A 22,977-nucleotide genomic window follows, 5' to 3' on the forward strand; every position below is an offset into this window, starting at 1 on the left:
ACCAGGCCCTGTGCTGGGGTGCAGGGACACAGGTTAGGGAGACACATGGCCCCTGCACCCGTGGAGACTGCTGATTCCGGGGGAAGAAGATTCTTAGCAACAAGGTGATGGGGCACGACAGTGCTCACAGGTGAGGGTGTGGGTGGGAGAGGGAACAGGGGTCCCTGCTCCAGGCTAGGACAAGACGGTGGAGAGGGCACCAGATAGGCAGGAACAGGGAAGGCCAAGAAGAGGGAAGCAGCAGTGGGTGAGAAATTCAGGGGGATGGACGCGGGAGCCGTGACAATGCATGAACACCTCCGGATTGGATCCTGGGGCTGGATGCAGGCTGCGTGTGAGGGCGGAGGGTCGGACGGCACTGATGCGAATCCTGGCTTGGCGCTTCCTGCGACCTTCCCTTGTCGGAAGGTGAAAGTAGCACCAGTGGAACAGCGTGCGCAGAGGAGGCTTATTAAAGGAGGCTTCTCGCCGTCTGCCCTCCATTCCAGTCCTCAATGAACACAGCCACCTGGGACTGTTATAAAATGCAGGCTTTATTATTAGTCAGGTATGGTGAGGCCAACATATCAGGAGATGACTGCTATTGCGAAGGTAACTTGTTACTCACAGTTCCTTGGAGAAGTCACCACCCTGTGCCTGCCTCGCAGGGCCACATAGGGAAGGACCAGGGTCACCAGGAGGCAGGAGGGGAGGGGGAAATGGGAACAAGAGCCTTTACTGTGGTTTTCCTAGGAAGGAATGGGCGGGGCAGGGTAAACAGGCTTAAGAATGGCTAGGTTTGAATAATTTCAGGGGACCAAAATTATTCGGCTGTCTTTATTTGTCTCATACTTAGTCCTGGAGTGACTAGGGCAGGGGACCATCGGCCCTGGGGTATAAGAGCTTTGCGAGAGCCTGTAAAGCAGGTGGTTGGGAAAATGCTTGGGGTTGGTTCATTTGCATATGAGAGGCGCACTCTTAGACCAGTTGTTTGCCATCTCTAGGAACTAGCTAGCCCTGGGAGCTCACAGTCCGTGAGCTCAGGGGGCCCACATGCCAGAGCGTCAATAATACAGAAAATAGGAGGATATAGTTACTACAGGGAGTCAGAATACCAGAAGCGGGAGAATGGGGACTTTGGGGCCTCTAAGAGGTGGCCGGCTCCCCGCAGGGCAGTTGGGAGTGAGCTTCGGGCTCTACCCTGAGGTCTGATTCCATCCGGCAGGTGAACATGCTGCTCCTGCCAGCTGACTTCAGACTCCATAAATTACAGCCTCCCCCCCCCCACCCCGAGTCCGTTTGGAAAAAGTGAAATGAACAAATGAAGACAGGAGCGAAATTAAAAGATAATTGGAAGTCTGTATTGGGCTTCGGTGGATGTGCGTGCACGCCGCCAATCTGGTCCCTGTGCGGGCAGGATGAATTGAGAACTCCTCAGCTGGCTCAGGGGGTGGATGAAACAGTCAGAGACAAATGCATGCCATGCAAATAAACAGGCCCATCTTCCAGTGATTAGCTTGGAATTCCATCCTACTGGGGCCTCCTCTGGTCTGCTCAGCCTGAAGAGTCTGCGTGATCCAGGGTGGAGGCTGGCTCCAGGTGGGTAGGCAGGGGAAGCCCTGAGTGGAGGGCCCAAGGCTGGGAGGAGGTGGGTGCGGGCATCTCGCGAAGTGTGTGTGCAAAGAGGTGGTGGAGATGTCAAAGAGGGAGATGGGGAGGTGTGTGACCTTTTACACACACATATATGCACATGCATATGTGTGTACACATGCATGTATATGAAGGCACATGTATGCACACACACACACACACACACACACACACACACACATAAGAGAGAGACCATGGACCTTTTGAGTCCACAAGCTTTAGCAATAAATGGATCCTACCCAATGGGGAGATGAAGTCCAAACTGTCTGTTTAGCTGGGACTAGAACACGGGGCATCGGACTGGGTCTAGGCATGGAGAAGAAGGTCAAGGATAAATTGCCACTCATTTGAAGGGTACTCACTATTGGTGGTGGTGATGGCAGTTCTCTACACTCACCCAAGGGTCCTTCCTGGATAAATTCTCCTTGACATATGTAGGGTTTTATCACGCTCAGCCTCCCCGGGCTGCATCCTCACCTGGTGGGCACTGTGCATCCACATGGCTTGCTAAAATGTAGAACTATTTCCATTCTGGCTGGTGAATAGCCACTGCCCCAACCCTGCCGGCCTGGCTGCCATCCCCCTAGCACCTCCTCTGTCCTCCCCACCATTTATGAGCTAGAAATCGATGCTTGGTATCCCCAGGTTCCTCCACGGCGGCACCACTCAGCCAGAGCAGCACTATGCTTCACCAGGAGGTAAAATGTCAAATATCCGCGCCCACCTCAGCCCTGCTCCCACCCCTGGGCTCCCATTCTGCTCCATCTAGCTGATGCAGGCATAAGAGTTCCTGGACCAAAAGGATGTCACCTCAATCAGGACTCAAAGGCGAAGCCAAACAGGGACCCTGGTGGAACTGCCTGTGGTGAATGCCACCTGCTGAGCCCAGAGTACTGAGCTCATCCCTTTCCGGGAGTCTCATCCAACTTTCCGTTCACGTGACCTCAATAAATAGCTGTCATGTTTGCTATGGGCACAGCCCTTGACCAGGCACTTCTGATCGTACCACCCAGTACAGTCGGCGTTATCATCCCCATTTAATAGATGAGGGCACTGAGGCTCCTGGGAGGTGAGGTGATCATGCCCAGGGCCCCACAGCTTGTGAGTGGTACACAGGTGGGGCTCACATCAGTCTCCTCTCTGACCCTGAAGCCTGCATCCACCCAGCCCATCCTGCTGCCTGCTGCCAAACTTCACCTCCGCAGGAACCCAAGGTAAGACCCACATGGCTCTCTGGGGGAACAGCAATGCTGTTCCTCTACCTTCTGAAGTGAGCAGAGGCCAAGGGTGAGTGAGGTCAGGATTCTGGAGACAGCAAGGCACGCTGCAGCCACCAGGAAAGGGATCTGGTCTGGAAAGGGGATTTCAAAGAGCTGGGAATGCCAAGGGCATGAAGAAATGTCCTACTTACAATTTCCACCACACAGGCCATTAGGAAATGGAATAATGGCATGTGAGTCATGCCTGTGAATTTGATGGGGAAATTGAATGTGAAACGATTCATGGGTGCTGTTCGAGATGGCAGATTGCATCCTGATTTTTCCCTCCTGGAGTGGAATGAATTGAAGCGAAGGGAGCACCCTGAGGTTTGAGTGTGTGGCATAACCCCCTGCCTGCATACAGGGACGGAGCTTCCACAGAGGGCTCGGAGCCAAGAGGGAAAGTCATAATAGTTGTAATAGCCGAGACTGACTGGGTTCCCACCCCGTGTCAGGCTCCGTGCTCAGCCAGGGCTGCAGGGACCATCTTGTCGAATCTTCACACAGCCCTACAGGCCAGTTAAGACCCATTCCACCGTTGAGGAAACTGAGGCTGTTTCTTACTCAGGGTCAAGTCAGTTTTAACCCAAAGCTCTAGAGACCCTTGTTAGTACGCAGGATCTCAGGCACCACACTAGCTTCTGAAAACCAGAATCCTCCTGCGAACCAGATCCCTAGGTGAAGCGCTAAAAACATGCCCGTAATCCCAAGAACCAATTAACTGCGTGACCTTGAATACCTGCCCTGAGTCAGAGAGAGATGACACCTTGGCCACTGGCCCCTTGACGTCTGAGCTCCCAAAACCACCTTAACATACATCACCATTGATTCTGATTGTGACAATCTCCTCGCCTTTGTTTTCTTCTCTCTCAAATAGGCGTGATGCCGTCCTTCTATGGGGCTATTGTCAAAAAACACAGTGGGAAGCCTGGGAGGGCGCCAGGTGCAGGTGCCCAGCAGGTGCTGAGAAGTGTATGTAGAATGAATTGATGAATCCCACTAGAACCCATCGTTGTTAAGGGCTGGTGGTGTGTCTTTCCCCGGGCTAAGAGCAGTTTCTCACTATAGTGAATTTTCACAACCTCACCAAGCTGGTAAGGTTATCCCTGTTTTACAAGGAAGAAACCCAGAAAGGTTAAGTTATTCACCTAAAGCCACACAGCTAGGAAGGGGCCGCCCTGGAATTCAAGCCAGGCACCTTTAGATCTGAAGCCAGGCCATGTCCTCTCATGTCATTGCTCGAGTCTTCTCCTCCTGCAGTATTTCTCAGTCGCCAGCTCTGCGTGTCCTTCTGGGGGCAGCACGGTCCCTGGAGCTGGCTGTCCCTGTAGCCCCATCCTAGAAGCTCATCTCTACCCCTTGCTCTCCCCTGCCTTGTTCCAAGCTGCCACTTGCTGGCTCCAAGATGTCCTATGGCTCCCCATGGCCTCTCTTATCAAATCTAAATGCCTCATCCTTTTCTCTAAGGTCCCTTTGATGCCCCGACCTCATTTGTCACTCTTCCCAAACATCCGTTCTGCTCCAGCCAAGCTCATCTGTTTACTGTCCCCTCATCCCTACTGTCGCACGGGCCATTTCTCTCACTCCTGGTGCTTTCCCCTACATCTCTGCTGTTCTGTTCACTTTTGCAAAATCCCAGATCAAATCTGGGGCTTCTCTACAGGGACTCAAATCAGGACAGTTGTTCTTGACTCATCCTGGGACCTACTGGAAGTTATAGACCTTCGCTGGAAAAGTGCACATACACATAATATTTCACATGCAAATTCTGGAAGTCCCCAGACTCTCGGAGTCCTGGTTAAGAACCCCTGAGCTTGGGGAAGTGCATGCTGAGCTTTTGGAAGGATGTGTCAAATTGGATTTTGGAGTAAGAAATAGGCCAGCCGAGGGTGACATGTTTTGAATTGTGTGTTTTGCATTTACTCTGTGCAAAAAAAAAAAAAAAAAAAAATGGTTTTCTAGCCAGGTCAGTTTAGAGAACACTGCTCTATGACCTCTGAGCTCAATTTCTTCACTTGTAAAATGGAGCCAATAAAACCTGCTTTTATATAAGTTGTCATGGTGATTGGATGAGTTGCTTTGTAGTGCACTGTGGACCACCTTCTCTTTGGGCCCCTGCATCTCCTGCGTGTTCAAGAGACCACCAGGAGAGGGAGAAGCAGAGACCCTCTCCTGCCCATCCCCAGTGGAGAGGGGCCCAAGACGGCTGGGCGCCTGATGAGTGTGGCTGTGGCTCCCAGCTGCTCCCCTAAGACAGCAGGGAGGGGCTGTGGGAGAGAGCAAGGGTAGCCTTTGCTTGGAGAGCAGCTGTTGCAACCCGCAGTCCTGATCTGACTCTTGCATCTCCTAGAGACTAGAGAGCTGGCTGCTGGCCCCAGAGAGGCAGGGCAGGTTTGCGTTCCACGGCCCCGAGTCTCTAAATGGAACTAACTCAGCGCAGCCAGGGGCCTCACTGGCCCATTAGAGCTGCTCCAGCCGATTACAAACCAATACTCTGAAAAGAGACAGCCATCCAGGTGCAGAACGGGGAGAGATTGGCCCCAGCCAAGATGCAGAGAGCCAGAGGAGGGAGGGGAGGCTGCAGGGAGAGCAGTCAGGGATACTGGGACTGGGGCAGTCCGAGGAGGGCAGCATGGGGAGGTAGGGAGGTGGAGGGGTGGGTGAGGGTGAGCTGCACCTAGCATCCACACAGCCTCCTCCCAGGCTGGTTCTGGGGATGGAGAAGCAAATGGAGAATGAGCAGCAGCTTCATTGGGCACCTACTCTGTGTCAGCCAGGGGGCTAGGAACCCCACATTCTTTGTCATTTAATCCTCATTCCTACACAGAGGCAAGGCTGTGTGTTCAACCAAGTTCCCGTTCAGCTTCCTCTTCCTGGGCACCCAGTAAAACTACATCTTCCAGCCCCTCTCTGCAGTTTGATGGAGTTACGGTCTAGGAAGAGCCAGCAGAAGTGACCCGAGTGGCTTCCAGGTTGAGGCAGCGACGACGCAGTGTGCAGCCTCCTCCCCTCGCTCCCCCTGCCGGGGTGAGCTCAGAGGCCTCCCAGATGGACAATGTGAGGTCATGACCATGAACTGGTATCGGGTTAAGCCACTGAGATTTCAGGGTTTGCTGGTTGCAGGAGCCGGTGTCAATTTCCTGGGCTAATACGCAGTTCAATGCGAGAAGAGATTGCTTCCACTTTGCAGATGGGGAAACTGAGGTTCAGAGAGCCTCAAACTCACCCAGCTAGCAGGCTCAGCCTCAGACCCCCTGCCCCATTAGACCCACACCACCCCTCCAGAAACTCACAATCACAGCCGTCACATGTGGTGCTATGGGAACAAAGGGGAAGGAGTCAGGGATTTGGGGGAGAGGGGCTTCCCAGAGCCGAGTGGTGAAGGATTTGACAGGTGGACAAGGTGGGGAAAGGACAGTCGAAGCAGAGGCCCTTCTGGGTGCAAAATCCCTGGGGCTGGGGCTATAAATTAATAGATCTGTGTGCAGGGGTGGTTCTAAGCACTTGAAAACATATGGGATGCCGACGTGGCCAGAATTAGTCTCCAACTGGATGGGAATGACAGGGAGACTAAATGAGTTCTAGGACCTACAGCAAGAAGGTTTGAGATAAGAACCAAGGAAGAAGTTCCCTTGATTGGAAATGTTAAAATACAAAATTTAACTGAATGACCGAGAAGATCAAATTGGCCTTATTGAACGATTCATGAGTCAGGCAGCATCTCATCTGGCAAACAAATACTCTGAGGGGTTACACAACACGGCAGGTTTCTAGAGTAAAGAGGGGGACAAAGTAGGAAGTCATCAGCAGGGGAAAAAAAAAGTCAGAGTTCATTGGAGGAAAGTAAAAGTTAAGCTGAAGATGGCTTCTCATTGGCCAAGCTGTGGCGTTTTCCATTGGCTGGGCTTGTTGCTGGACGAGAAGGAAGTCTTCCTTCCTCCTTCGTGGTTGTGCTTCCTTTCTGGGAGTGCCAGGTACGTCTTTTCCTGTTGGGGCCAGTCACTGACATCTTTCTTTTGGAGTCAGTGACTGATGTTTCTCTGTTGGGATAACTGACGTCTTCCTGTTTGGGGTGATTGACTATGAGGGGTAGAGCGTGAGAGCTCCCTCTACAGGCCTTCCCGACTCCAATTTCAGTTGAGGTTTCCTTTTAATAATGTTAATAGAATATTTCAAAAATAATTCAAGGTGTGGGACTCCCCCCATCAGCAGTCCCCAAGAACTGGGGAAAAATGGGAGAGGTGACAGTTCCAATTTGGAAACCAGAAAGCCTAAATTGTGTTTCCTTGTCCATGTCCTGCAGGTGGGACACCATATTCTGTCCCCTCACTCCCCACCCAGGAGCGTGGATCTTTTCTGAATTCTGAGTTCTAATTTCCCAAGTTTTGTAAAGACTGTGTCCCGACTCTGTACTCTGGGCTCCACCGTGCAAGGTGGCGGGGCTGTATGCCAAACGGTTTTCTTTTACATCCCTCTAGTCGGTCATCGGTGAACCCTGCTTATTTTATTCTCCATCATTGGAGGTGTTGTGCTTCCATTCCCGTCACTGTCTGAGAGCCCCGGGGCTTGGGGCGGGGTGGGGACAGAAGAAGCACAAACCATTCAGGGTAGAACCTCGACTTTCACTGTTTCTAGGCAGCAAGCTTGCTTTTAGCGATAGGAGCTTCTCAGAGCTGAAAAAGACCTTGAAGTGCCCACAGTCCCACCCTCTCGTTTTACAGGTCGGAGAGCAGAGACCGCACAAAAGGGCACGATGCCCCCAAATCCATGTAAAGGGGAACGGTCTGCCAGTGCCATTGTTTTAAGCGCTGAAAGTTCAGCTCTAGGCCCCCACACTCTGCAGCTGCCCTTGTGCCCTTCACGTGCTTGTGGGGTACCCCCCTCCCACAGCAAACCAGTAAGATAGGAGCCCCCAGTGCTGTTTCACAACCTGAGACCCAAAAGAAGGTGACCCTGCCAAGTCCCTGAGCTCAGAGGTGACAGAACTGGGCTCACTGTACACTGAACCCCAAGGCTACCCAGTAGGGGATGCAAGATGGTCCAGAAACCTCCAGAGTTCTCATCCCCAGGTAGCTCTGGCAGTGATGAGAGAGCCTCTTTCCTACCTGGTCAGGTTCCCAACTGGGAAGGCACGTGAGACTAAGGCAGGGCCCCACTTCATCCCCAGTGACACTCAGCGCCTCACAGCTGTAACCAGGTCCTGGCGCCAAGTCCCACGTGATTCCTCCCTCATCAGCCGCCCTCCCCTTACAAGGACGTAAGTGACTGGAGGGCAGGCTATGCCTGGGGGGAGTGTCTGGTTCTTAGTTGGTATTCAGTAAACACTTGTTGAACAAACAAATGAATAAATGAGAGCAGATAAATTACCATATTAACAAAAGCAAACGAACACAGTCCAGATGGAGCCTTTAAGCCGTTTAAATCCTGAGGGGCGATAAGTTGGTATCTATCAGGGAGGTTTGGTAGGTGCTGTATCTGGAAGGAGGGGATGTGGCTTCACAAAGAGATTGCCGAGGATGGGCATTCCAGGGAGGGAGAACTACTCAGGCAAGGGCTCCGAGGTAGGAATGCTCAGCCTCACTGGGATAGAGGTAAGTGATTCTGCCTGGAACATGAGACGGTGTCACAGTGACATGAATGGGTGCAGGGGAGTGGAGCTGGCTGCCGTCTCTGAGCTCAGCAATCCATTCTTTAAGCTGTTCTCAGGGATAGAGGGACAAACCAACTGTGTTGAGTTAGATGTCAGATAGGGCTTGAAAATGAAACAAAAGAAAAGCAAGAAAGGAAAACCGTTCCAGGATAGCTGAATGATTTGGAGATTTGTAATCTCCAAAATACAGTGGTCAATCCATGCCTTCAAATGTCAGGGCATCCTGGGTGTGGGTCCTGGCATCATCATGAGATAGGTGTGTGTTCTTGGGCATGTGACTCCCATTCCTGGGGCCTCAGTTTTCCCATCTGTAAAATGGGTGGGGAGTTGGACATTTCGCCCTTGTGGTGCAAGATTTTGAATGTATGTTCCACCAGTGAGAACCTGCAGAGGCCAGTGGGTAGAGAATCTGAGATTCTGTCGGGCTGGGGGCCTCATGGTGAGAGTCTCTAGTTGAGGACCTCCCATCCTCTGCTTCCTCCTTCGCCTCAGCTTCTGCCCCATCGTGGTCCCCTAAGAAGCTGTGCCAGACCAACAGTTCCCGTGGGTCTCCAGGAGCCAGCTCGAGCAGAAAGCGAATATTGCAATAAAGTAAGTCACACGAGTGTTTGGTTTCTTAGTGCCTGTAAAGTCATGTGTACATGCTGCTGTGGTTGATTAAATGTACAGTAGCATTATGTCTGAAAACACAATGTACATACACTAATTTAAAAATACCTTATTGCTAAAATTGCTAACCATCATCGGCGTCTTCAGCGAATCGGAATCTTTTTGTTGATGGAAGGTTGGAAATACTGCAAGAGTGATCAAAATGTGACACAGAGACACGAAGTGAGCAAACACTGCTGGAAAAAAGGCGCTGATAGGCTTTTTGACCCAGGGTTGCCACAAACCTGCAATTTGTAAAGCACGCAGTAACTGGGAAGCACAAAAAAATGAGATATGCCTGTAATATTATTTTTTTTTTTATTTTGGGAGGAGGTTAATTAGGTTTGTTTGTTTGTTTATTTCAAGGGAGGTACTGGGGATGGAACCCAGGACCTCACACATGCTAGGCATGCAATCTACCACTGAGCTATACCCCTAACCCCTATAATTCTTAGGTGGGTAAACTGAGGCTCAGAAGAGATAAATAACATGGACTGGAAGCCAGAGGTATCTGGGGAGCAGGCCACTCACCCTGCAGGGCACTAAAGCTTGGCCCAGTGCCCCCGCTCAGACCTGCCTCCCCGCTGCAGAGTTAGTCAGGCCAGGAAGGGGACCAGAGCAGCCCCAGAGTGGCCTCCCAGAACTGGTTTTTCTTGTTCTGAACCTGAACTTGAGGCAGTGACTGTGCCAAGTCTGGACACTGAGGACTCAGAACCAGCTATTTCAGAACCTTCCAGCCACACAGTCTTCTTCTGCCTCCATGGACTGGGGAGGGGGTGGGAGGGGATGGGAGGGGGGTGGGAAGCGGGTGGGAGGGTCCCTCAGGCTGGCACCTGCCTTGTGTAATCGATGCACAGAAGACACACGGGCCAGGTGGCAGCAGAGCACAGAGCACAGGGCTGGGAGTCAGGCCTGGGCTGGACGGGAGTGCCGGCTTTCCTGGCCATCTGCTGCGTGGCTTTGGTCAGGCCCTTCCTGTTCCAGTCTCAGTTTCCCCACCTGTAGAATGAACGCACTGGGTAAATCCTAACCAGCTTAGAGAGAAGAGTCAGCACAGCAGTGGCCGAGGCTTATACTGACGTTGCACACATGGTGACCGAGCTGCGTGAGAGTGGGTGACTATGAGTGTGTGAAGGCAGGGAGGGTAGGGAGGAGACGGGAGCCTTCTCAGGTCAGAGGGTTGGCACGTGACAAAAAGAGGGGGGTGGGGAAGGGTTCTGATGAACCATCAGGGGACCAAACCCTCATGCTGCTTATAGCACTGACCTGCTGTGTGTCCCTGAGATTACTGCACCCCTCTCTGGACACATGAATCCCCATATATAGAAGCTCTAGTGTCCCTACGATTGTGAGTCTGATTCTGCAAAGACCTGCTTGGATGCTAACAGAGTGGCTGGGTGTTTGGTGAGGTGATCACTGTTCTGAAGTCGGGAGACCCCTAATGCCTGGAATTTGTGACTATGTTAGGTTACATGGCAAAGGGGAATTAAGGCTGCAGATGGAATAAAGTTTGCCAATTGGCTGATCTTCTAAAAGGGAGATTACCATGGATTATTCGGGTGGGTCCAGGGTGGTCACAGGGGTCCTTATACGTGGGTGTGGGAGGCAGGAAAGTCGGAGTGATGAGATGTGAGGAAGATGGCACCAGCCATTGTTGGTTCTGAAGATGGAGGATGGGGCCACAAGCCAAGGAACGTGGGCAGTCCCTAAAAGATAGAAAAATGCAAGGAAACAGATTCTCCCTTGGTCCCTCTAGAAAGGGAGACAGCTCTGCTGACACCTTGACCTTAGTCCAGTGAGACCCACACTGGACTTCCGAGCTCCAGGACTGTGAAATCATGAATGTGAGTTGTTTTAAGCCACTTTTTGTGTGGCGATTTGGGACAGCAGCAGCAAGAAACTCAGTCAGGTGGTGCTAAGACACAGCAATTGTGGATGAACGTGGGCGCTGGCTGAGGCCCCAGACTCCTTGACCAGCCCCACGTTGTGCGGCACCCCTCTGGAGAGGAGCCTGCCTCTGAGCCTGGCACAGAAGGTGGAAGGGGGGTCTTCAGGGTCTGACGGTCAAGGGAGCTGCCAGGCAAAGCTGTTTGTGCTTTATGTCTCCTGGTTTACTCTGTCCCTTCGTCCCACATTCATTTTTTTCTAGGGAAGCAGAGACTCCACTTAGTGACCCCAGCTCCCGTGACACTCCCCAAGCCCTGGTCCCTGCATCCGCCCCATCCCCCATTCAGCGGAACAGGGAGATTCCCCTGAAGCTGCCTAGATTCTGAAGACCTGACTGCAGGGCTCAGTCCCTCACCACCTGGGCACGGAGGTTCTGGTGAGCTTCGTCAGACTTGGCATCTCACGAGGGCAGATCGTGGCCTGTAGCCTGGGCTGCCCGGGAGCCCTTCTCCTGTGGTCCCAAATCCTTGTCTAAGAGCAAGGTATGCCTTTTCACCGTACGATCCAGGATTCGATTTATTGCTACCAACCAAAGCAGGCTTTGGTCCAGTGGCTCTGGAGGCCACCCTGGAGTCTTCACTTGAAACGTCCGGAAAGCGGTGTCCTTCCTCGGGGCTGCTCGCGGGGGTGGGGTGTAGTGCTCCAGACGGCGGGGATCCCCCTCCTGTGGCTCCGAGAACAATGAGCTGCTGACAGCTGCTTGGAGAGCGAAGGAGGGGCGATGCGCAGAGCCTCCTGACCCCTCTCCAGTCTCTGCGCCTGCACCACCAGCACCCCCGTAAGGCTGAAGAATTTCCCTTTCACTCTTGGACCAGCCACCTGACCTCTCCGTGCCTCTGTTTCCCCCTCTGGTAACATGGGACTAATAACAGCGCCTGCCTCCTGAGAATGCCATGTGTTAATACCTGAGAGGGGTGTCTGCTATGGAGGGGCGCTGGGAAGGGCTCTTTAGCCAAAGTTATTGTTCATCCACTCATCTCTCATGCATTACACTGTCGGGGAGCTCCTGGCCTCGGGGTTGGGGTGTAGAAATGAATAAGACGTGACTCTGTTTTCAGTTTAGCAGAAAAAAAGTCACACCACCCTGGAGTGCATCACCAGTGGGATGAACACGCCTGAGCGCACAGAGGAGAGAGCCCAAAATCTGCCCAGGGCAGGGGCGGGGGGAGGCGCGCTTGTTTACCCAAGGCCTTGAAGGCTGTGAAGAAGTTTGCAGCAGATGGGGAAGGAGGAAAGGCATTCTAGGAAGACGGAACAGCATGAACGAGGTGTGGTGGCAGGAACACACGTGGGTACTTGTGGGGGTAGTAGCTGTCCTTCTCATGTGTGAGTGGGCACATGTGATAGTGTGGCTGGTGAACATGCTAGAAAGATGGGTCCATTTTAATTCAACGCACACATTGATGACTTCCAGAGCCAGGCACTCTGCCGAGCACTGGTGATGAGAGAGGAAGGAAGACACAGTCTCTGTTCTTGGGGGTCACATATGTAACAGAGACAGGCAGACATTCATTCATTTTTTCAATAAATATGTACTGAGCAGTGTGTGCTGGGTATCAAGGATGCTGCATGAGCAAAATGGACCTCAGCCCAGCCTTCGTGGAGCTCACAGTTTGGGGAGAAATGGACCTTCATCAGAAATTTATATACCAAAGGGACGTGCTGTAAAGGGTACATGACATTGTGAGAGGGAAGAAGGGAGAGGGGAGGCCACTGATGCAATTGTTTAGTGTTCAGTCTCTGTGCCAGATGGCCTGGGGTCAAATCTTGGCTCTACCACTTGAGTTGTCTTTATTCTTTGGACAGAGTTTCTGATTTGAGGGATGTGCAAAGGCCCTGAGGTAGGAGTGTAACTTATGCAGGCAAGAAAGCTAGAGTGGCTGGAGGGTAGGAATAAAGAGAAAGTGTTGTTTAAGCTGAGGATTGAAGGCAAAACAAACTTTAAATGGGTCATGGTAAGCTTTAAAACAGAACGACAGGTAAAGGGAGACATTAACACAAACTGAGAATTATCCTGTCTGGTTCACATGAAGGCGGGAGGGGGGGACGTTTTGTCAGGATCCACCTTAGGAAGAGTTCATCAGTATAATGATAATATGATCTAACACTTACTGTGTGTGCCAGGCACCAATCCAAGCACTTAATTCTTTTGAGAGTCCCTTGTTCTAGGTATTCTTAAGGTCAACAGTCCACAGATGAAGAAACTGAGGCTTCTGGAATTCAGCTTCTTGCTCAGTGGTACAAAGTTAGTAAGTGGTCAAGCTAAGATTCGAAGCCAGGCAGTCTGGTTCCAGGGCCCTCGTTCTTAGCCACCAGGCAAAGAGGGAACCAGGCAAAAGCGGGAGCCCAGCAGAGATTCACGGCATCCCCAACCGAATATTTTGTACATCTCTAGTGGCGAGGCAGCATGTGAGGGGTCTTGGGAGACAGCCCCGTGATCCCCAAAGCCCCATCCCAGGGGGTCCTGGGAATATTGCAGCCCCTGCCAAGGGCTCGGAGAGGATCTCCTGCTGGGCAAAAAAAAGCAGTTCTGGGTGTCTGCGCGCCGCTGATGGAAAAGTACACTGTGCCTTTGGTGATGATAGAAGCGTGGTTATTTTAGTCTGGCATGGAGAACCCCCTGCTGGGCTTCTAGTGTGAAATGAAGAAGTAACAGAGGAAAGGGGCCAAGGGAAAGGTGTGTGTGTGCTTGTGCGCATGTGTGTCTGTGTGTGTGTGTGCATGTGTCTGCATGCATGTGTGCAGGTGGAGGCTGGAGGGACATCGGAAGACCCGAGCCAGAGCAGGCAGCAGCAGGATGATTCCATCAACTCCTACCCAGCCTTGGGGGGACGTGGGCCCCACCGATCTTGGCTTGATGAGTAAGAGCTGGGCCTTAGAGTCAACCCCAAATCCTGGACCCACTATTCACAAGGTGTACTACTTTGGGTACCACTTCCCTGCTTCTAGTTTGTGGTCTGACTTTTGATTCTGTGAATGCTTAGCTTAATCCTGATGGGTCACAGACCTAGAAGAGAATAAAAGCTTAGTCTGAAAAACAGGAGTCACCTTTGGTTGCCCTTGTTTTTGCATATCTCACATCCAGTTCAACCGATGTGATTTTCACTGCTCTGCAACAGGAGAAATTGAAACGGAGGGAACCGAACGTACTTGTCTGAAATCCCAGATCCTGAAAGTGGCAAGATTTAAACTCAGATCTGTTTTTCCACCAAAATAAGCCCCTCTCTTATGCTCCTCAGAGCAATTGTGAGAATGTGGCTTTAGTGGGGATAAAAAAACCAGACTTTTACAACTCAACAACAAGAAGACAAATAACCCAATTAAAAGTGGCAAAAGGTATTTCACCAAAGAAGATACATATAAATGGCCAAAAAGTACATGAAAAGATGTTCAACATCGTTTGCCTTTAGAAAAAGGCAAATTAAAGCTGCAATAAGATACCACCTCACACTATGGAGATTGGGTATAATTTTTAAAAAGCAGACGATACAAAGTGTTGGTGAGGATGTGGAGACATTGGAATCCTCATGCCCTGCTGGTGGGACTATATAATGGTGCAGCCACTTTGAAAGTAGGCTGGCAATGTCTTGAAAAGTTAAGCATAGCTTTACCATAGGATGTAGAAATTCCAACCTTAGAGACCTACCCATGAGAAACGAAAACTTAATTTCAAAGACTTGTATGTGGACATTCATAGAAGCACCATTATTCACAATAGCCCCAAATTGGGAACAATCCAAATAAATGTCCATCAGGTGGGCAATGGATAAATGGAATACGGTATACTCACACGGCAGCATCCCATTTTTCAATAAAAAGGAACTAAGTGCTGATGTATGCTACTACAATGTGGATAAACCTCAAAAACGCTCCCTAAGTGAAGGAAGCCAGACACAAAGGGCTGCATGTTATATGATTCCATTTATATGAAATGTCCCCAAAAGTCAAACCTATAGAGACAGAAAGTACATTAGTGGTTGCTTGGGGCTGGGGGTGAGTGGGAGAGGGTATTGACTGCTAATAGGCACGAGGTTTCTTTTTAGAATAATGGAAATGTTCTCAAATTAGATGGTGGTGATTGTTGAGTGACTCTATAAAATTTACTAAAACTGAATTCTACATGTAAAATGGGTGAATTGCAGGATTTGTCCATTGTTCTTCAATAGAGTTGTTAAAGAGTAGATATATTTTCTCTTGCCCATCGCATGTCTTCAAAGGGAAAGAGTTAAATACTTGGATAGAGCCTGCAGCCCTCTGGCAGGTGACAGAGAGGAGTGTTGAAGAGCCCAGTCTCAGGGCTACTCTGCCACCTGCTTGGCAAATCACTTAAGCTCGCCAAGCCTCAGTGTCCTCATCTGTAAAGTGGGGACAATAACTCCTACCTCCCAGAGTACTATTGGGAATTAAAAGGGAGATGGGAGGTTTAGCAGGTGCCTAGCACAGAGATACGTTCTCATTATATATTCTGGTCCCTTGGCCTTAGTGGTGAGATATCATCCCTGGTGGGGGAGGCACGTGGGATTAACTAATTCATTAAACGTCTCTTCAGCACCTGCCCTGTGCCAGGTCCTGCCTTGGGTCCAGGAATGTGAAGATAAACCAGACCCTGTCCGTGCCCTCCAGGAGAGGTCAGGGTCTAGGGGGTGCTGATGGTTTACAATGCACTTGTATTGCTGAAGATGTAGGCTGGAATTGAGGCGGAGGGCTCCAGCCCCATCAGGAAGAAGAACGGTGAGGTCAGGAACTGCTTCTAGAGGCGGCGATGCTTTTGTGGAGCCCCGGGGGACACACAGGAGCTGGGGAGCCAGGGGAGAGGGCACCACAGGCTGTGGCAGTAGCTGGTCCAGCCCAGTGCAGCCCACTTTATCTCTTGGAGAATGCGATGAAAGCACGGAAGAGAATCTCAGACCCTCGGGTTGGAAGGGACCTTTCAAGGTCATCTGGTCCAATCACCCTGCTTGCTGGAGCCTGAACTTCAAAGGCTCTCGGTAAAGGAAGCAGCTGCTTCCTAACTCAACATCCCTTTGAAGATGAAGCTGTTGACAGCTACACTCCGTGACTCGCACAGAGAGTCGCCATCAAGTTTCAGGAGCCTAAGTGTTTGGGGGAAGCACTCATGGTGCAGGGATTGGCTCCGCGTTGGTGGGAAGTTGCCAATGCCCTGATCTGGGTGATGGGCAGCCATCTGCCCGGAAAGACTCATGGGATGTAGAGGAGGAAAAGCATTAGCATCTGTTGAGCCCCTGCTCTGCATAGACTGTGCTGAGGATTTTGCAAGGTGGTGTGTGTAGGTCCTTGGGGAGGGGAGATGTTCTTCCCTCCTTGATCCATGAGCACCCAGGAGCTCTGAGACTTTAAATCACTTGCCCAAGGTCACGCAGCTAGAGAGGAGCGGGGATGGGGTCCAGTTCAGCTCTGCCTTCCGCACAGTGCTTGCTGCCTCTCATTCCACACTCTGCTGGTCCTGATCGCACCCGACATCTAACAACCAGGTGTCTAACATGCGTGTGCAGCAGACACCTACAGAAATTCCAGAGTCACATTTTTTTTAAAAAGGGATACTTTTTCTCATAATCTGTTACACTTTAAAATATGAAATTGAATGGCAATTTCAACAAGATACAAACATGAAACTAAACACAATTTAAAGAGAAGGATAATGACTCATCTGAAGACCCCTGCCGCGTTTTTCCTAGGCCACAGAACCCTTGTTTTTACACAATCAATACCGTCTTGAATATACCATATTGCGCCCTATTTTTTTCTTCTCAAAATCGTGCCATAAACATTTCCTCTGCTGCTTCAAATTCCCTGTAAGCATTTGGCACCCCGATCTTCCTCAATCTGAATGAGTTTATTTAACCAATCTCCAGTACTGGATATTTAACTCATTTCCATTTTTTTTTTCAATACAGCATTTTAAACATTCCTTGACAAGTGAAGTTGGATGTGGCAGCCCCTCTGGGATTATAATGACACGCCAACACATCACGCCACACATCCAGCAGCCTGGGAAGGGAAAGGCAGAAGTCAGAGCTGAGCACAGAGCACAGGCTGGGAGCTTCCCCGACATTTTCTTATTTAGTCCTCTCAACAATCTTGGGAGGTAGACACTCCTCTCCCCACTTTACAGTAGGGGAAACTGGGGCCCAGGAAGTTAATGGGCTAGATCACAGTTTTAGAGCCGAGCAGAGCCAGTAGTCTGAGATCAGCCTGACTCCTGGGTCCTTGCTCCTCTCTCTGCCCTACGCTGCCTCATCCCGAGTTTGGTTAAAGCACCACAGTTGTCTCCAATGACTGTTGCCTTCTCCCTTCAAATGGTCACATAAAAACTCCACTGCTCTGCAGGGGGCATTTGACCGAAACACTCAGCTGCCGAGAGCAGTGGTTCCAGCTTTTGTCCAGGGAGACTCAAGTTCCCAAGGGAAAAATACTCTGATGGGTGCTTGCTCCTATATGAATAACCCTCCCATTACCCCTCCCCACGAGACTGTTGCCATCACAGGGTTAACCTTGAACTTACTCGAATTCACATATTTTTTGAGCAAAGCAAATCATTTGCAGACTTTTATACCCTGACTTTTGTTAATAACCAATAGCTTGGGAAACCCTCCTGGTGTGTCACAGTATCCAGCTTGACAACAGCTGGTCCAGAACATGGATGAGAACCAGGAAGGAGGTTAAAAAGACCTTGGAGTTGCCAAAAATAGCTTTTGAAAAACCCTACACTATAGTTCCTGTGTTGGACCAGAGGAGAGGTCCTCAATTTCCTAATCTGTACAATGGGCATAGTGTCTCTTGCTGAGTGTTGCCATGAGGGTTAAGAATGACAATAGGTAATAATAATAGATTTTAAAAAGCACCATGATAGACAGGAATAATGCTCTATGGATCTGGTTCTCCTTGCTTTCCTGGGCATACAGAGATCTACATTTCCCAGCACCCTTTGCAGCTAGGAGGGGTCATGTGACTAGTTCTAGCTAATCGAATGTGAGCAGATGTGACACATGCCACTTCCAGGCCAAGGCATTCACAAGCACGTGTGAATTCTCCACACTGTCTCTCACTCTACCACGGAGACTCTGGAGGCCACAGGTTGGGACAGCAGCATCACAGAGTGGTGGCATCTCCATCTACCTGAGTCCCTGAGCAACTCAGGAGCAGAGCCACCTGCTAACCTACATCAGATATGTAACATCAGAGAGAAAGAAACCTTGATTGTATTGAGTCCCTGAAATTCCAGGGATATTTGTTACTGCAGCATAACCTAGGCTATTCCTGACTAATGCAAGTCCCTAGCACAGGGCCTGGCCCCAGCAGATGCTCAGGCTTTTTCCTTGTCCTCTTTCTTCATGGCTCAGATAGGCATAAGCCACATGCCAACAGAGAAAGGGCAGGTGTAGTCAAGAAAGATTTCACTGACCTGGAAAAATCTTTTTGTCCTAAGATAGAGGCTTCTGAAAATCTCAAAGGCTGTACATTTTGAAGCTCTGGGCTCAACAAGAAGAAAGTGTTCTTGGTTGATAACCAATAACAGATCATTTTAACAAAACACCCAAAGAGGATTCTACGGAGGTGACTGTCAAAATTGTCCTCTCAGAAATACTTCCTAACTTCTCTTGTAGAGACTTAAGTGGACTCTTTGATTACTTAGTCCACTGCCAGCTGAAGGTACTCTCCTACAAACTACGTAGGATCAAAGGCTTTGGATCTTAGATTGTCAGTGCTGAATGTTTGCTTAGAGATTACTCCTTGGAGTGGGAAATAGGGTTTGCAATGGTTAAAATTGATGTGTCAACTTGGCTAGGCTCTGGTGCCCAGTTGTTTGGTCAAACCCTAGTCTGGATGATGCTGTGAAGGTATTTTGCGATGTGATTAGCATCTCCAATCGGTTACCTTTAAGTAAAAGAGATTAACTACAATAATGAGGTCATTGTGGGTGGGCCTCATCCCTGAAGTTTCTTAGAGAAGTAATTCTGATTCAAGATTGTAATGTGCAAACCCTGCCAGAGTTTCCAGCCTTCTGGCCTGCCCTATAAACTTCACGCCCGCCAGCGCCTACAACTGCACAACTGCATATATTGAGTCAATTTAAAAAAAATAAATCTCTGTATATACCTTTACTTGTACCTGTATACCTACATCTAGATCTACACCTATACCTCCATCTCTATCAAATCTATATCTATATCTTTTATTGGTTCTGCTTCTCTGGAGAGCTCTGATACAGAGCTCATCTCTCATGCTAATCTGATTAGTAGTGGCTGCTTTGAAAGCTGTGTTAAGAAGGATTCCAAGATCATGTCCAGGCTCATTAAGTATGAATAAAGTGAATGCAAGTTCCTTCAGAGCAGAGAACATCCCTGTCTTGTAAATTATCTTATCTCCAGTGCCTAGGACACCATTGACTCCATACGCGGTACCCTGTGATGATAAATACTTTTGTTGAATGAGTGAATGATCTTTTAGCAATGTCTGCCATGGGCACAGCAATGGGAGAAGCCGACCATCGCTGACTCATTTCACAGAAGAGGAAATTGAGGTCCCAAGAAGACTTTGCTCAAGGTCACACAGCTAATTAACAGGTGACATGTTCAAGTATTAAACATACACCTTCTGACTTTCTCACCCCAAGCTCTTCTTTGTCTATTTGATGAAGAATTTGAAGAGGAAGAGAAAGTTTTCCAGGGAGGAAAAATCATCTGGTGGAAAAGGAGGCTCTGACTCTTATTTGCCAAGAATGACTTTGAACAGAGAGCTCTGGGGCTCCCAGCGGAGAGAGCATTTACTTCCTGTGCCTCTGTGCACTAAGCCCTCTACAGCCCAGAGGCCTCCCTGCGCTGCACCCTGCAGCTCAGTCTCCCACCCTGATCTGCTGCAGATCCCTCCTAGGAGGACGCTGCAGGGTGGCAATGAGGGGCTCCCCACTGAGGGTCACGGTGCCCACACCCCTCACACACTTCCGGCTTTGACCAGGCCTGGGGACCAGGTCAGGTGCACCCAGCATGTCCCTCTGGGAGTGTTGCCTAAAGGGGGCTTTCTGGGTTGCAGTAATGGGCAGAGGGCAGGGGGTTGTCAGGGGAGCCCAAGGATGCCCAGGGCCAGCCTTGGGGCCTGGCACATAGTACGGCTCCAGTGGGTTTGTCTAATGAGTGAATGAACGCCCAAGGCAGATGGAGAAGGGAACTGAGGTGGCGGGGCAGAGATACGCGAAGCCCATCAGGAACTGGCATGGGTCGCCTTCCTTTCAGGGCCTGGGTCATCAGGGTCACCGCGTCCATCCCGTCCCTCACCAGGCTGGCCTAAGCAGCCTGGCTGTTTTCATTTCCAAAGGGCAGAGCAGGCTTCCTTACCAATGGACGGCTCCTTGTCCCGTTCTCCCCATCTGTGTGTCTCCGCTCCGCTGTGGACCTGCGGAATAGCGGCTGTTCCCCGCTGTAGTCAGGGGCCCAGCTGGGTTTGAATCCTGGCTCTGGGGCACCTGAAGCTGCTTGGCAAGCATTCTAAGCCTTCGTATCGGCATCTCTAGAAGACGGCTGAGAATAAAAGCACTTGCTTTAGGAGGCAGTTTAAGGATTCAGTGAGTTAATCTATATAAAGCTCTACAAATAGAGGCTGGTATATAGTAAGTGCTCAACTAACATTAGCTACGATCACGGTGGTGGGGTGGCCAAGAGGATGCCCCGGGATAACTCCGTGTTCACCACCGCTGTCTATGGCTTCCCGTGTGGTGGTGGCCGCGGGGGAGGAGCTGGTCTTTGTATCTGGCAGGGCAGCTCGCCTGGAGGGGCTTCAACAGCAAACAGCAGGGTGGGGCATTAGCTGACCAGATGACCACCGTAGGTCTCTTCAAGATTTTTTTTATCTGGGGTTGCTGCACCCCCAGGGGACCCTGGATCCCAACAGGGGCTGGCTCTTTGTTTTGGCCAATTGTAAACCTGAAACTGCTTGTTGAGACTGTTTGATGCATCCCAGGGTCGTCCCCTCAGTGCAGGCACGGGGCAGGCAAACTCATTTCAATATTAGCTGAAGTCAAAGAGGATTAAGGAGTGAAGTCTGCAGTAGGGGTAAAAATAAGTTCATTGAATGCACTTCAAAGCCAAATAAAAATGGCTTCTGGATCCTCTGCTGGTTTTTGGATTATCTTTGTTTGGATTCCCATCTGCCTGTGTGGATTATCTGTATCTATGTGAATGGTGCATGAGGTTCTGGAAGGACTGGGACATGGGGCTATGCTGCCAGGCACGGCTTCCCTGCCAGGGCAGGGCCCAGCTGGGTGGGGAGGGGTCAGCCCCTGTTGGCAGCAGGAATAGGTTTGACTGGTTTGGGTGGCGGGAGGGAAATCAGGGTCTCTGATGAAGCTCCAGGTGTGGCAGCAGAGGGGACTGACTGGGAGGGAGGAGGCATCTGTTCTGAAAGGCAGGTTGGGGAGAAGAGAAAGCACTTACTGGGCCATGAAAGCGAAACTCCAGGCTGGTGTTCACTAGGGGGCAGGGAGGGGAGGGCAGGGGAGGGCAAGGAAGCAGCTCTCAGAGCAGAAGAAAACCCTGGCCACCATTGTGGGAATCTACTGCTGACCTAATGACTCAAGTGGAACAGTCATTGCTCACTCTGTTGTTCATTCATTCTCCTCTCTGCTAGTGTCTATTCATTTGCAAAAATGTGGCAGGCAATGTGTTAGGCACTGAAGATATAAGAGTAAACAAGAAAGAATGTCGTCTCTGCTCTCAGGGATGAAAAAGGTAGATAACTACTTTGGTGTTACAAGCGATGAATTCTTACCCTAAATAGGATGCATGTGCTGCATGTGGGCACAGAGCAGAACAAGGAACTCTAACCTGGTGGAGGTAGTCAGAGAGGGCTTCTTGGAGGAAGTGATTTAAACTCAGACCTAAAGAATGATAGAGCTAATAAAAATCATAATATAAACTTTCCATGAGCACTTACTATGTACCAAATGGTGGTCTAAACACTTTACATACATTTTCTCATTTAATTCCCACAATTCTATTGTTACCTTTGCTATGGTTCCTTTTTTTTTTCTTCAGCCACAGAAACAATGCTCATTAAATATTTTGCACATACAGTTTTGCTGACAAGTTTGACATTGATTCTTAGGAGTAGAAATCCTGGGTCAGTTTGGCCTCTTTATTCATTTGTTCATTTATTCATTCATTCAAGACAAAAAGAGGGCCTATCACATGCCAAGCACCGCCCCAGGCACTAGAGTCAGAGCGGCCAAGGCCCTGGTAGGTAACAGATGATCAACAAAGTGAACGATCTATAACATAGCATCTGATGAATGTTGTCAAGTTTGTCCTCCAGAAATTTGGTACCAATTACATGCACACCAGCAGTCAGAGTCACTCTCCCCTGAAGTCTTGACAAAGCCAGACAGTGTTGATTTCCACCTACAACTCTAGGAACTGAAATACTAAGAAATCCTTGCTGACTTTAGTTAATAACAAAGAGTTATTGAGCATTTACTTAAGTGTCAATTACATGCCATTTTAAAGCTGTCATCTACTGAGTAACTGACAACATGGAAGGCACTGGTCTGTAGTGTGGTAGATACTATTGAAATGGAGCAGAACCCTACAGGACCTTCCCAGGACAGATTCCCCCAACCCCCGACCCCATGTCCTCTGCCTGCCTCTTGTCTGTAGAAAAACTTTAGTTAAGTTTAATCAGAGAAATAAGAAAATACAGAAACAAAGGGAAATAGTCAAACAAAACAAAATAATGATAGTTTAGTCATTAAACAAACTCAAGGATCTTTAGTTCCTCCTCAAGGGCTGTAGATAATATTCTGAGCCATCTCCTTGGAGCTGTCTTATAGATACT

This window comes from Camelus bactrianus, chromosome 13 (genome assembly GCF_048773025.1).
Source record: "Camelus bactrianus isolate YW-2024 breed Bactrian camel chromosome 13, ASM4877302v1, whole genome shotgun sequence".
NCBI classification, from domain to species: Eukaryota; Metazoa; Chordata; class Mammalia; order Artiodactyla; family Camelidae; genus Camelus; species Camelus bactrianus.